Genomic DNA, 14,805 nt, shown 5'->3' with positions numbered 1-14,805 from the left:
TAGTTGATGATATCTTCGAATTAGAGCAGATGAAGATGCCAATACGAAATTGATTGAAACTACCTCTGGAGGATGGCAGCCATGTCCGCCCATTCCGCATATTCTTTACGTTTCGAGTCCATGACTTTTACGACTCCAAGGTGAAGATCAATGATTAGGAGAATAAAGTGGAAACTGCACAAGCATAGCTCAATGATTACGAGAATAAAGTGGAAGGTGCACAAGCATAATGTATGTTATATATAACACTCACTTGAAGTTGTAGGGAAAGAATATATCCTCTTTGTCTGCTTGCTTCTCTAAAAATATTACGATGTTGTCCTCTGTGTCCTTGGCGAAGTCTCGAACCGTAACTTCATGAACTGTGTTTGGGTCTATGAACCCCAGCGGTAGGAGCTTGCCTCTTTTGTATTCCAGCTTCTTCATTCTGCATAATTAAATGTATAGCGTACACAAAGAATATAATGAGGATAATTGTTAGTGCAAATGAATGAGCTACAAACTTAATTACACAAATAAATCACTTACAGGCAGTAGCAACTGATGACAGCTTTGTCGAGGGCGTCTTGATTGAATAACTGAAACAGTTCTTCTAACTCAAGGTTTATCTCGTCTTTCCCCCGGAAGTAATGCTCATCTCTAAGATACACCGTGAGGTAGGCATCACCTCTTCGACAGGCTTTCAGGTACCAGTCATGCAACCTTCGCATCTGAGTCCCTAGACGCGCGAGCTCGCCAGGTTTGACGAGATCAGATCCGTATCTATACTTGTTTACCACTTGAGCCGTTGGATAGTAATCTTCGTACTCAACTGATGCTCCCTGAGCTCTAGCCGCCCGTTCGATCATCGATGCCGTCTCTGGATCATGATAGGGCTCCACGATGAAGTGGGGTACGGCCTGAATGTCCTGCTGTCCAAGCTGGGCGACTTTTTTTGCTTCTTTGCTCGCTCTAGAGGACTGTCCAAGAGAGCGGTCATAATCAGCTCTCAGCTCAGGTCTCTTCATTCTCGTCTCGGCAAAGTGCTTCACTGTCTGCGGTGGAATAAACATCTTCTTCGGCGCAAGAAACGCCTTTTGCTCTTCAGTCTGCTCATGTGGTAACAACTCTGGAGTCTGTGCCCTCATTGGAGTTGATGATCTCTTCGGAGCTGTAGGAGGTGCCGCGGACCGCTTCCTCTTTTGCTTAGGTGGAGGCGGCGGAGTCTCCTGACGAGGAGGAGGAGGCGGCGGAGTATTTTCACGCGGAGGAGACTGGTCATGGATAGGGGAATCATCATCGCGCAGAGGAGAATCATCACGCGGAGGAGACTGCACAGGTGGCGGAGGAGGCGGAGGTGGCCTGCTTGTTGGCTTCTCACCTGGAAACACAATGTTCTCCTTCCGCCATTGCACGGTGGTTCTACGGGCTTCTCCCAGTTCTTTGATTTCCCCATCTTCACCTGCAGGGTGCTCAAGCACCAACCCCTCATATTCTCTCAACACTTCATCCACCATCACAACAGCAAAGTCATCTTGGACCGGACGGCAATGGTAAGACCTTGTAGGTAAGAGGATGCCGACCGCCGCCTTGAAGGATAGGTTGAAAACTTTAACATGCAGCTCACAAGGACGGCTCTCAGTGAGATCATCCACGGGGGGGTAGCGAGGAGGCTCGACCACCTGGTCATCATCATCATCATTATCCACCTGCTGAGAGGAAGCCACGCTGCTTTTCCGGTGTGGTTGAGATTGCAGCGGGGCGAGGGCATTGAGCAGTGCAGGATCTACAGCCTGCCCCCAAGCCATCTGAGATGTAAGTACTTGGGTTACCATGGTTAATTGGGCTTTCATGGTGCTCATACCCTCCTCTAAGTTAGCCAGGCGGTCTGTTTCCCTTGCCTTCCACCTCTCATGGCTTTTATCAGGAAATCTCTTCCTTTCCGCAGGAAAGCCATACTTCCACGGAACGGAGCCTTCTGTGCCTCGTGTTCGTTCGCCGTGTTCTTTGTTCCCAAGGGCGCGTGTCAGCTCATCGTTCTCTCTTTCGGGCTGGAACAACCCCGCCTCCACGTCCCTATGTGCTTGTTCCAGGGCATCAATGGGAACCTTCAGATGAGCTTTCTTATAGATGCACTTCCCTGTTTCTGGATCCAACGTTCCCCCAATCCCGTAGAACCACTCCTTGCACCGTTCGATCCAACCGTGTGTCCCTAATCTGATCCCTTTACTGGTCAGTTCCGCCTCAGCTGCCTGCCACTTAGGACGGTTAGCCCTGTATCCACCGGACCTGTAATTTGGTGATATAGCTTCAACGCAGCATTTGCCTTATTTATTTCCGACCTTCTCTTAAATTCTTCTGACTCCGTGCTGTACTTCACGAATTCGTCCCAGTGATTTTTTACCTTCTCACTGTCCGGAGTCTTCTTTAACTTGATAAGGCGGCGCAATCTTTTCTTGTGGCTCTTGAATAGTTCGGCCATCTTCTTCTTGCCAAACTCGCGGAGGGCCTGCTCCATCTTGGCCTTTTCAGCGTCACCCCCCTCTTCGGGTACTATGTTGAAATGTGACATGAGCTACATGCATACATAGATCGGGTTCATGTTTATTTAACCCTAATACATATCAATCACTACTACAACCACTCAACCGCGCAGACCGGGTCCTAGAGGGCGCCGACCGGGTCCTGAGCCGCGCTGGGTGTACCCCCAAAGCCACGGAACAACAACGGGAGCATAGCTAACATGAGATCCCTGCATAACGCTCCATCCGGTCCTATACATGTTGTCTAACGCGTACATGTAACGGCGAACGTGCTGGTCCTCCGCTTCAATGCGCTGAGCTACCTCCTCCGGCGGGGCCGGCTCCCTCTGAAACGACCGTGGCCCATAAGACCTCCACCAAAGAATATCCGGGTCGACAACGGGACCCGGATTCCGCACCAAGGTGCGCGACCCGGAAGCTAAGACCTCCCAGTGCCACCCCGGCGGAGCCCAGTCCCGGACCTCCCCCATCTGCTCCATCTCCTCTAGAAGAGTCAGACCACGGCGCGGCGGCTGTCGCGGCATCGTAGCTACGAAAACAAATCATATATATATGTACCAACGTTAACATAAATTAAAAAATAACTTCACTACTTTTATGTTAGTCGGCGCCGGCACTACCATTTGGGGGGCGCCGGCACTACATACTCTATTTTGGGGGCGCCGGCAGGGGCGTCGGCACTACCGTATTTGGGGGGCGCCATCGCGAGCGTAGCGGTTACCGGCGCGCCGGCACTACATACTCTATTTTGGGGGCGCCGGCAGGGGCGTCGGCACTACCGTATTTGGGGGGCGCCATCGCGAGCGTAGCGGTTACCGGCGCGCCGGCACTACATACTCTATTTTGGGGGCGCCGGCAGGAGCGTCGGCACTACCGTATTTGGGGGGCGCCATCGCGAGCGTACCGGTTACCGGCGCGGCGGCCCTCATAACTATTTTTGTAACAGTAACACTAACTAAATTTCTAACTATTTTAACTAAATTTTACTAACTTTTTTTCTAAATTTCTAACTATTTTAACTAAATTTTACTAACTTTTTTTCTAAATTTCTAACTATTTTAACTAAATTTTACTAACTTTTTTTCTAAATTTCTAACTATTTTAACTAAATTTCTAACTATTGTTTTAACTAAATTTCTAACTATTTTACTAACTAATTTTACTAACTTTTTTTCTAACTATTGTTTTAACTAATTTTCTAACTAAATTTCTAACTAATTTTACTAACTTTTTTTCTAACTAAATTTCTAACTAATTGTACTAACTTTTTTTCTAACTATTGTTTCTATATAATTAACCTAACAAATTAACTAATCTAACAAATAAAAAATAAAAAAAGAGAAGACGGCGGCGCTTACCGCGGCGGAGGTGGGCGTGGCCGGCAGCCGGCAGGTGGCGGGGGCGCGGCGGACGGCGAGGAGGCGGCCGCGGGCGGTGGGCGGGCGCGGGCGACGCGGTGGCGGACGGTGCGGGCGACGCGGTGGCGGCGGTGGGCGCGCGGGCTCGGGCGGCGCGCGGTCGGCGGGCGCGGTGGCGCCCGGCAGCGGCGGAGACGGCGGCGGAGGCGGTGGCGCGAGGCGACGGCGATGGCGCGCGGGAGGGCGGCGGCGATGACGAAGCGGCGGCCGGCGGCGATTTCGGCAGCCTGGCGGCACAACTGCTTCGTCTCCGCGGGATTGATCTCCGCGGAGACGAAGTGTTTTCTTTTATACTGCCCCCCCCCCTTTGGACCCGGTTCGTGTTACAAACCGGGACCAAAGGCCCCCCTTTGGACCCGGTTTGTAATACAAACCGGGACAAAAGGCCAATTTTGCTGCGTGTTCGCTGCGCCCGCAAAAAGGTTTTTAGTCCCGGTTTGAAATACAAACCGGGTCCAAAGGCCACTTTTTTAAAAAAGTTTCATTCCCGCCTTATTTCAAATGAAAAAAAAGCCACCGCACTGCCACACGTGTCCACCGCCGCCACCGCCATGCATGTACAGGCCACCGTCGCCACCGCCGTGTACTAGCCACCGTCGCCACCGCCGTGTACTGGCCACCGGTGCGCGCCGAGATGCGCGCCGGTGGCTTCCGGCTCACCCTCGGCACGTACAACACCCCGGAGCTGGCGGCGCGCGCTTACGACGCGGCCGCATGGCGATTTCGGCGGCCACGGTGCGACATGAACTTCCCAGACGTCGAATCGCTAGAGGAGGCGGAGTTCCTCGCGCCGACGCCGTGCCTCGTCGACGACGAGGACCGTCGCCGCCACCGCCAGGTGCAGCGCCGGATCACAATCGCCGAGCACGACGAGGAGTTGATGCGCCAGTGGAGGGCGCAGTTCCCCAACGACGTCGACAACACCGCCGCGTTCTTCGCTGACCTCCGGGCACAACGCAGGTCCAACAGGCGCCACCGTCGGGCCGTCGCCGTGTTCGAGCTCGATAACCCGAATACAACTTGGGCCGACAACGACCCTCGGTGGGACGACATTTGGATCGAGACAACCTCCGACGACGAGTAGATCGACTAGACTAGTTGTTTATCTATTTTATTGTATTTTCAATAAAGTCGTTGTGGCAGACGCTGATGATGAGAAAAGTTTCCCGCCAGATTACATGTGGAATTAAAGTACAGAACTCAACTGAAAATTAATTAAGATACATGGCCAGATAGTACTCGTGCCTAGCCCTATAGTACTCGTGCCTAGCTCAACTGAAAATTAATTAAGATACATGGCCAGATTCGACTGTTCGAGTCATTCAGTCATACTCGTGCCTAGCCCTATAGTACTCGCCACTGTAGTCGTCGTAGTCGCCGTCATCATCGTCGCTGGCATCGGGGTCGCGGTAGTCAAACCTCGGCGGGAGAGCACGCGTGGGCTGGGACTGAGGGTAGCGCAGGCAGGGGCCACGGTGGGCCATGACGCCCTGGAGAGTCCGGTCGCGCCACCACAGCCGATGGCCGGCCTCGTTGAAGTTCAAAGGAGGCGGGCCGCCCTCCTCGTGCCTGGCGAGCGCCCTCTCACGCCGATTGATGAAGAAGCTTTCCCAAGTCGGGCTGTAGTCGGGATGCCACTGGGGATTCCTCCGCTGCTCTGGCGTGAGCTCGAAGTAGTAGTGGTTCGTGATGGCCATCTCGCGCGCCACACCTAGAGGGACAGGGGAGGGACCGGTACCCCTCCGACGCAGCTCAGCAACCAGCCGGTAGGGACGCGGTAGCCCGGCGGGCAGGGGTAGTTCGACGCGCAAAGCGCCTCCGCCTCCCGGAGGGTTAGAGATACGATGGAAGCCATGTGACCTGGTGATGAGGTTTGCAGATATGAGTCTAGATGTGATATTGAAATGGAGGCCAAGCCAACATATATATAGTGAAAAAATGGCGGGAGGACGGAGGCGGGAAGCAGTGGAAAGCGCGGGAAGAAAAATAGGCGGGAACGCAGTGGCGCCAAAAACTGTCGGTGGGATAAGGACGTGTGGGTAACCTTTAGTCCCGGCTGGTGGGTACAACCGGGACTAAAGATCCTTTTTTGTGTCATCTAACAAAACTGTCGGTGGGATAAGGACGTGTGGGTAACCTTTAGTCCCGGCTGGTGGGTACAACCGGGACTAAAGATGTCGGCAGGATAAGAACGCATGGGTGGACGCACTGCTCGATGAGATAAAGCATGTAGCGCACGACGCCCTGTCGAAGGAACAAGACAAAGTAGAAGAGGTGCCGTGCCTATAAAAGGAGCATCGATACGCCTTGCCAAGCAGATCAACAAGCCAAGCAGAGTTTCATTCCCATGGATGAAGGGAAGGGTTGGGAAATCTCCCGTGGCGCAGCTTCTCGAAGATGTCGTTGGTGCACACGCCCTACGACATCTTCGGAAGCTGCTCCTCGGAATTTTTCCCTGCAAGCCCCTAAACGACTACATCTCATCTAACAGTGTTGGGGAAAGGGTTGGGAAATCTCCCGTGGCGCAGTTTCTCGAAGATGTCGTTGGTGCACACGCCCTACGGCATCTTCAGAAACTGCGCCTTGGAATTTTTTCCTGCAAGCCCCTGAACGACTACATCTCATCTAACAGTGTTGGGGAAAGGGTTGGGAAATCTCCCGTGGCGCATCTCCACTTTTAATATCTTACATACAGTTACATGATTACACAAAAATAAATGGGAAATTGATTGCCATGTTGAGATACTCATTTGTGCCATGAACATTCTTCAATTAACTTGATGATGGAGCATCTTCATCATTTAATTAATCTTCTTCGGCCGTAACCATGGAGCATCTTCATCATTTAACTTGATGCTTGGATCAATGTTCACTCTGAAGGGTGGAATTTCATCAAACTGATTATAATCTTCTGACATGTCTGTCTTGTCCTCCACTCCCACGATGTTTCTTTTTCCAGAAAGAACTATGTGGCGCTTTGGCTCATCGTTTGATGTATTTGTTTCCTTATGTTTCCTTTTTCTTGGTTTGGTAGACATATCCTTCACATAGAAAACCTGGGCCACATCCTTGGCTAGGACGAATGGTTCGTCTCTATACCCAAGATTGTTGAGATCCACTGTTGTCATTCCATACAACTTGTCTACCTGAACCCCGCCTCCTGTTTTGTTGACCCATTTGCACCTAAACAAAGGGACCTTAAAAGAAGGTCCATAGTCAAGTTCCCATATATCCTCTATGTAACCATAATATGTGTCATTTGGGCCTTCATTCATTATTGCATCAAACCGGACACCACTGTTTTGGTTGGTGCTCTTTTTATCTTGGGCGATCGTGTAAAATGTATTCCCATTTATCTCGTACCCTTGGAAAGTCACTACGATCGAAGATGGTGTCTCGGGCAGCAAGTACAACTGATCTTCAATATCTTTGTTATTCAGGAGATGTTTTTGCAACCAACCGCGAAAGTCGACGTGTGTTCACGTCTAATCCAATCGTTCGACCGCCTGGTTCTGGGAGCGTAGAAAGTTCTTGTGGTCACCGATATACGGAGCCACCAAGGTGGAACTTTGTAGAACTGTGTAGTGTGCTTGAGTCAAAGAAATCCCGTCCCTACATATCATTGATTTCCTTCCTAGCGTGCCTTTTCCACTTAGTCTCCCTTCATGCCGCGATTCAGGAACACCAATCGGCTTAAGGTCAGGAATAAAGTCAACACAGAATTCAATGACCTCCTCTGTTCCATAGCCCTTGGAGATGCTTCCTTCTGGCCTAGCACGGTTATGAACATATTTCTTCAAGACTCCCATGAACCTCTCGAAGGGGAACATATTGTGTAGAAACACAGGACCGAGAATGGAAATCTCATCGACCAGGTGAACGAGGAGATGTGTCATAATATTGAAGAAGGATGGTGGGAACACCAGCTCAAAACTAACGAGACATTGGACCACATCATTCTGCAACCTCGGTAGAATTTCTGGATTTATTACCTTCTCAGAAATTGCATTGAGGAATGCACATAGCTTCACAATGGGCAGTCGAACATTTTCCTAGAGAAGCCCCCTCCATGCCATCGGAAGCAACCGTGGCCTCATCACGTGATAGTCATGAGACTTCAGGTTCTGGAATGTTTTCTTCTCCATATTTATTATTCCCTTTATATTGGAGGAGAAGCCAGACGGGACCTTGATACTGCTAAGACATTCAAAAAATATTTCCTTCTCTGCTTTTGTAAGAGCGTAGCTGGATAAATGACGTCCTTTAACTCTCTCATGCAGCTTTTTGGGGTCTTTCCAACGTTGCTGGTCCTCCCGTGCTTCTGGTGTATCTTTTGTCTTCCCGTACACACCCAGAAAGCCTAGCAGGTTCACGCAAAGATTCTTCGTCACGTGCATCACATCGATTGAAGAGCGGACCTCTAAGACTTCCCAATAGGGTAGATCCCAAAATATAGATTTCTTCTTCCACATGGGCGCGTGTCCGGCATCGTCATTCGGAACAGACCGTCCGCCAGGACCCTTTCCAAATATTACATCTAGATCCTTGACCATACCAAATATATCAACACCATCATGATGGGGAGGCTTCCTCCGGTGATCAGCCTCACCGTTGTAATGCTTGCCTTTCTTTCTTACGGGATGGGTAATCCTAAGAAATCGACGATGCCCTAGGTACACGACCTTCTGACCTTTTTCCAAATAATCACCTTCGAGCTCATGTAAACAGTGTGTGCATGCATTGTATCCCTTGTTTGACTGTCCTGAAATGTTACCAAGAGCAGGCCAGTCATTGATGGTTACGAAAAGCATTGCTCTTAGGTCAAATTCCTCCTGCTTGTGCTCGTCCCACACACGTACACCTGCTAGGGACCACAGCTGTAGAAGTTCTTGGACTAATGGCTTCAGGTACACATCAATGTCGTTCCCGGGTTGCTTCGGGCCTTGTATGAGCACTGGCATCATAATGAACTTCCGCTTCATGCACAACCAAGGAGGAAGGTTATATATACAAAGAGTCACAAAGCCAGGTGCTATGGCTGCAGCTCTGCTCTCCAAAAGGATTCATGCCATCTCGTACTTAGACCAAACCGTAAGTTCCTTGCATCCTGTGCAAAGTTTGGGAACTCTCTATCGATTTTTCTCCATTGGGAGCCATCAGCAGGTGCCTCAACATCACGTCTTTCTTACGGTCTTCTTTGTGCCATCGCAACAACCTAGCATGCTCTTTATTTACGAACAAGCGTTTCAGCCGTGGTATTATAGGAGCATACCACATAACCTTGGCAGAACCCTCTTCCCGGGGCGCTCGCCTCAGCATCACCAGGGTCATCTCGTACGATCTTATACCGCAATGCAAAGGTGCACACCGGACATGCATCCAAATTCTCGTACTCATCGCGGTAGAGGATGCGGTCATTAATGCATGCATGTATCTTTTGCACATCTAATCCTAGAGGGCAGACAATCTTCTTCGCTTCGTACGTCTTTGGCGGGCAATTCGTTACCCCTTGGAAGCTTCCTCTTAATTATTGTCAGCAACTTTCCAAATCCTGAGTCGGTGACACCGTTCTCTGCCTTCCATTGCAACAATTCCAGTGTGCTGCCTAGCTTTTTATGGCCATCTTCGCAAGTTGGGTATAACAATTTGTTGTGATCTTCTATCATCTTGTCGAAGGCCAACCTTTCCTTTTCAGTTTCACATTCTCTCCTTGCATCAGCAATGGCCCGGCCAAGATCATCATCAGCAGGCTCATCTGGTGCCTCTTGATCTTCTACTTCATTGTCTTCATTGCCTTCTGCAGTATCATCGTATTCAGGGAAATTGGGATAACCGTCATCATCCTCTTCCTCTTCGTCATTGTCTTCCATCATAACCCCTCTTTCTCCGTGCTTGGTCCAACAATAGTAACTGGGCATGAAACCGGATCGCAGAAGGTGGCTGTGAATGAGACTCGAGTGAGCGTAATTTACGGTATTCTTGCAGTCCACACATGGACAATACATGAAGCCACCATGTTTGTTTGCCTCCGCCACGGCCATAAAATTATCCAGGCCCGCAGTGAACTCGTCAAACCGTCGGTCAATGTACATCCATTGCCGATTCATCTGCATGATATAATTAAGCTGATCAAAACCATTACAGAACATCACGATGTATATATACACATGCATTTTATCAATTGCAGATGAAAAGGATAAAGTTGTTAACCTCGATGAAGAAGAAAAAAGCAAGTTTAGTGTGGCTTGATTTGTGTAAACTCAAGTGGCAAATCCTCTTAAGCATTTCATCGAACACCTCTTGTGCATGTGAAGAAGAGAGGAAAGCAATACACCCCTCTTGTGAAGATAGTGAAAAAATGGCCAAGTGTGGCTCACACTTGGGCAGGGGCAAGGTTATATAGCAGAGGTGGGGCCTTTGGACCCGGTTTGTATTACAAACCGGGACTAAAGGGTTCCCCACGACTGACACGGCTTGCGGCGCCCTGCGGTGGACCCTTTAGTCCCAGTTTGTATTACAAACCGGGTCCAAAGGCCACTACAGGACAGGCGCCAGCGGGTGGGGTCGTCCTGGGCAGAAACGAACCGGGACCAATGCCCCCATTGGACCCGGTTTGGTTCAGCACTGGGACATTTGCTTGGGACCAAAGGCCTCTTCTCCACTAGTGACTGCACTGCCAACTTATTATGATGATGAGTAGGCCGGCTGCCCCGACACACGTCGTTCCACGTTGTGATACTATGTCTATGCGTAAGGGTGTCAAAGCGGGCGGGTTGCAGCGGAAATTTTGCATTAGCCATGCACTGATTATAATCATAATTTCTTACTCATTTTACTGTAATATGGGGTTTGTGGGACAGATGCGGGACGCCGCCTGCCACCCGAGACAACCCACCATCCCTCGCTCCAGTGCGGAAGTCGAGTACCGTGTTGTGGCACTCGCAGTTGCTGAGTGTTGTTGGCTTCACCAACTACTACAGGAACTTCATCGACCTATAAGCTCTGCCACTCTTGTCTACTTTGACAATGTTTCTGCCATATACATGTCGACCAACCAATGCAACATCGTCACACCAAGCATACTGAGATCGACATTAGTTTGTTCGAGAGAAGGTTTCTATTGGTGAAGCATGAGTTCTACATGTCCCTTTTGCACTTCAGTTTAGGGTACTTGTTGTATATACCTGTTGTACCACTACATGTATTGTACTCTCACTCTTGGCCTTGAGCCCATATATAAACACCGGAACCCCACGTACTACATATGAGAGGCTCCCCCCAAACCCTAGTATTTTTCCTACACGTTGTCACATTACAATATAGCTAGAGCACACCCCAACTCTTTTTTATTTGGCACACGAATATTGTACCGTTGCACTTACGGAAAAAATCTGGTGGTGCGTCTAGTGTTGGCGGAGGGCATGTGGAGTCGTGTCTCTAGCGGATCTTCTAAGCTCTGATCGATTTTCGTATTGAAGGTAAGGTGGAGAGATATAAGGCAAGATTAGTGGCAAAGGGGTATAGCTGTACCTCTGGGGTTGATTATGATAAAACATTTTCCCATGTAGCTAAGATGAATACTATTAGAACAATGATCGCGACATCGGCAAACTGTAATTGGAAGCTATTTCAAATGGATGTTAAAATTTTGTTTTTTCACGGGGACTTGCAAGAGGAAGTGTACATTCAAATTCCACTAGGATTTAATAGTAAAGAAACTCAGGGGAAAGTGTGTAAGCTAAACAAATCATTATATGGCCGTAAGAAATCACCCCGAGCTTGGTTTGGGAGGTTTCGGAATGAAATATGTTTGGTGGGATATGAACAAAGCAACGCAGACCATACTATTTTCTTTAAGCGGTGTAATAACAAGATTACCATTCTTGTGGTTTATTTTGATGGCATAGTGATTACAGGTGATGATGACAAAGGGATCTTATGCCTGAAGAAGACATTGGCAAAGTCATTTGAGGTCAAGGACCTAGGGTATATGCATTATTTCCTGGGAATTGAAGTTGCTTATGGAACACAAAGTATTTATCTCTCACTAGTTAAATGCCCGTGCGTTGCTACGGGGTCTTAAATTTTTTTTGCAGTGCACATGAATATAGTCGGTCAAAAAGATCGACGAGAACAATTAGTTTGGGTTACCAAAACTATAGGTCATGCTCATCAATTTTTCAGGACATGCTTGTATACTCACACTCACATTGATCGGGTGCCCACACACATAAAACATAGAACACAAAAATGTGTGACAATGAGGCATATCACCTCTTCTCTCTTTACCACCATGTGTTTCTTAGAGTTACCCACTCCAACTACACCAACACTATATTGCGTAGTCACCAAGACATGTCATCCCCCCCCTCTTGTGCGCGTTGTTTTCTCCAAGTCTGGCAAATCAGCATAGTTGTTCACATAGCCCATGACTTTTTTTTAGGGTAAGCACTTATGCTTTATTACGAAAACTGGGGCAGATCGACCACCAAATATTCGGCAATACTTGCCGGTACATCAACGCCCCAGGATATAGCCTCATTGGCATTACAAAACCTGCCAAGCTGAGCTAATTCGTGAGCAAGAAATTAGCTGAACGTCTACATGTCTGCACCTTATAGCTAGAAAACCAAGAGTGTAACTGAACTTTTAGATCATCGAGTGATGCCGCCAGTTGTGAAAAATATGTGCCTCGACGATTCAATGCTACTGCAAGAAGTTCCCAATCTCTTTCAAAGACGACTCTAATGGCTCCAATGTCCACTGCAACATCAACCGCTTTTAACATGGCTTGAAGTTCAGCGCCAAAGGCATCATGAACTCTGACCGATTTCCCTGCTCTTTCCATTACCAGCTCTCCACATTCATCGCGAACAACCGCTCCCCATGTTGCATTATTTTCTCATGGATAAAAAAGCTGCATCACAGTTCAGTTTAATGTAACCTTCTATCGGTGGACTCCACTTCTCACTGTTAGCTCTGATCATCTTCTTTATCATTCTTAAAAAGCAGGAGATATTCTTCAGTTTGGCTGCGGAGGGAGATTGCAAAAAATCATTATCCCACTTTCAGCAACAGTATCTTGGTGGCTTTTTCACTCCCTGCCTTAAAAGTTGTGAAAATCTCTAGCGAATCTCCAAAATAATTTAAATTAGGTTTATGAAAGATAACTTTACTACTAAAATGATTATTACAAAATTTCACAAAAAACAATAAAAGGAAATAAGGGATAACCAAGCCAAGGCATCACCTCAGAATTTACCGACATGATGCTTCTTCACGGCATATGATAACATGGATTAATCAATTCACTGTAAGTTAGTTTTTTTCTCGAACACATGCCAAAGCATGCGTCATTATATATTAGAAGAGGCCGTCAAGAAGATGGGAGCAAACCAGGTGTACATCAAAGGCAAAGAAAAGAAGAAGAAGAAAGAAAAACAATCTATACAGCCTAACTTTGTTAACCTATTGTCACTCTAAGTTAGTTTTGATTGCCATTGAATAACATCCAATCTATACAAGTATGCAATCTCGTTGAATGGACGGGTATTTGGCGCTCTGCCCAATAATGTTTCAAAACTTGCTGAGAAAAAGCTATGTGTGCCTTGATTTCCTCATGCCAATCCCTGCATAGTGTATAAGAATATTACTGTATTTAGTCGGTTAGAATGTTCAAAGATGCATAGGAAACAACATATAACATGGTTCATCTCCAATATTAAAATATTGAACCACGAATAACACAACTCGTTTCTCCATTTAGATATAAGATGTTCCAGGATTACATACCACATGGCAATGTCTCCCTCCTTGGCTCAGCAGCTGAAGGTGTAATGGAACTAAAAAAAAACAAATCCAGGTAAGGGCATTACATGTTGTTTGCAATTGCGAGTAGATTAAAGAAAAAAAAAATGAAGATTGAACAATTAGAGAGTCTGAGTGAATCTGCCATTTACTTGAATTAGCCAGCTACCTCATCTTACAGCTTATTATGGCACTCGGAATGTTTCCCATAAGTATTTAAGACTAAATAAATTTGCATCAGAAAAGAACCACAGAAATAAAACCCAGGCACTTCTTTAAAATTTGTCAGCTATCTCTTAAAACATATGTAATGACCAATAGCTCTGATGCATGTACACGTCCCGCTTTCTCAAAGTAAATAAATATCCGATATTTGATTTGCCGGAAATGAAAAAAGAAGAGAAGCTTATGTAGGAAAGTTGTTGTTAGACTTATATCAACCTTCTCTGTTGACAGAATTAAAGATGTCAATAGAATTTGTAAGGTACCTTCAATACTGTTAATCGAAGTTTTGCCACTACATTTTACTGCCACTGCATTTTACTTCCTAAAATTTGCTTTGAATAAGTTGGAAATATTTATCATGTTTTCCACGATATTCATCATGATGTACACCATAGTTAATAACTGCTAAAGTCCGAACCGAATTTTCCCACACCTAACCATAACCAACTCGTTCCTCCATAAACTCAAACTAAACCAACCTGATGGCAAGGTAGATCCATATCAAACTCAACAATAATCCCATAGCGAGAAACTGAACTGTTCAAGCTGGTTAATCCAAAATCATTTCCAAATTTACATGTGGACATAATTAGCTGCTGATCCTGATTATGAAGTTCACAAGTAAAAAAAAAACAGGCGAGAACACTGCAGTCTAACTTTCTATTCACTAATTCATGACTTCACTGAAACATGTAGTTAGTTGCGACTAATAAGAAATTGCATATAAGGTCATGGGACTTGGCACATACATACTGAAGTATCATGAGCAATGCAGCAAGTACTCTAGAAAAAATAACAAAAGCAACACCATATTTAACAATGATAAATGGACA

The sequence above is a fragment of the Lolium perenne genome, chromosome 7, assembly GCF_019359855.2.
Source record: "Lolium perenne isolate Kyuss_39 chromosome 7, Kyuss_2.0, whole genome shotgun sequence".
NCBI lineage: Eukaryota > Viridiplantae > Streptophyta > Magnoliopsida > Poales > Poaceae > Lolium > Lolium perenne.
The sequence above is the reverse complement of the archived record's forward strand: the minus strand, read 5'-3'. Positions refer to the sequence as shown.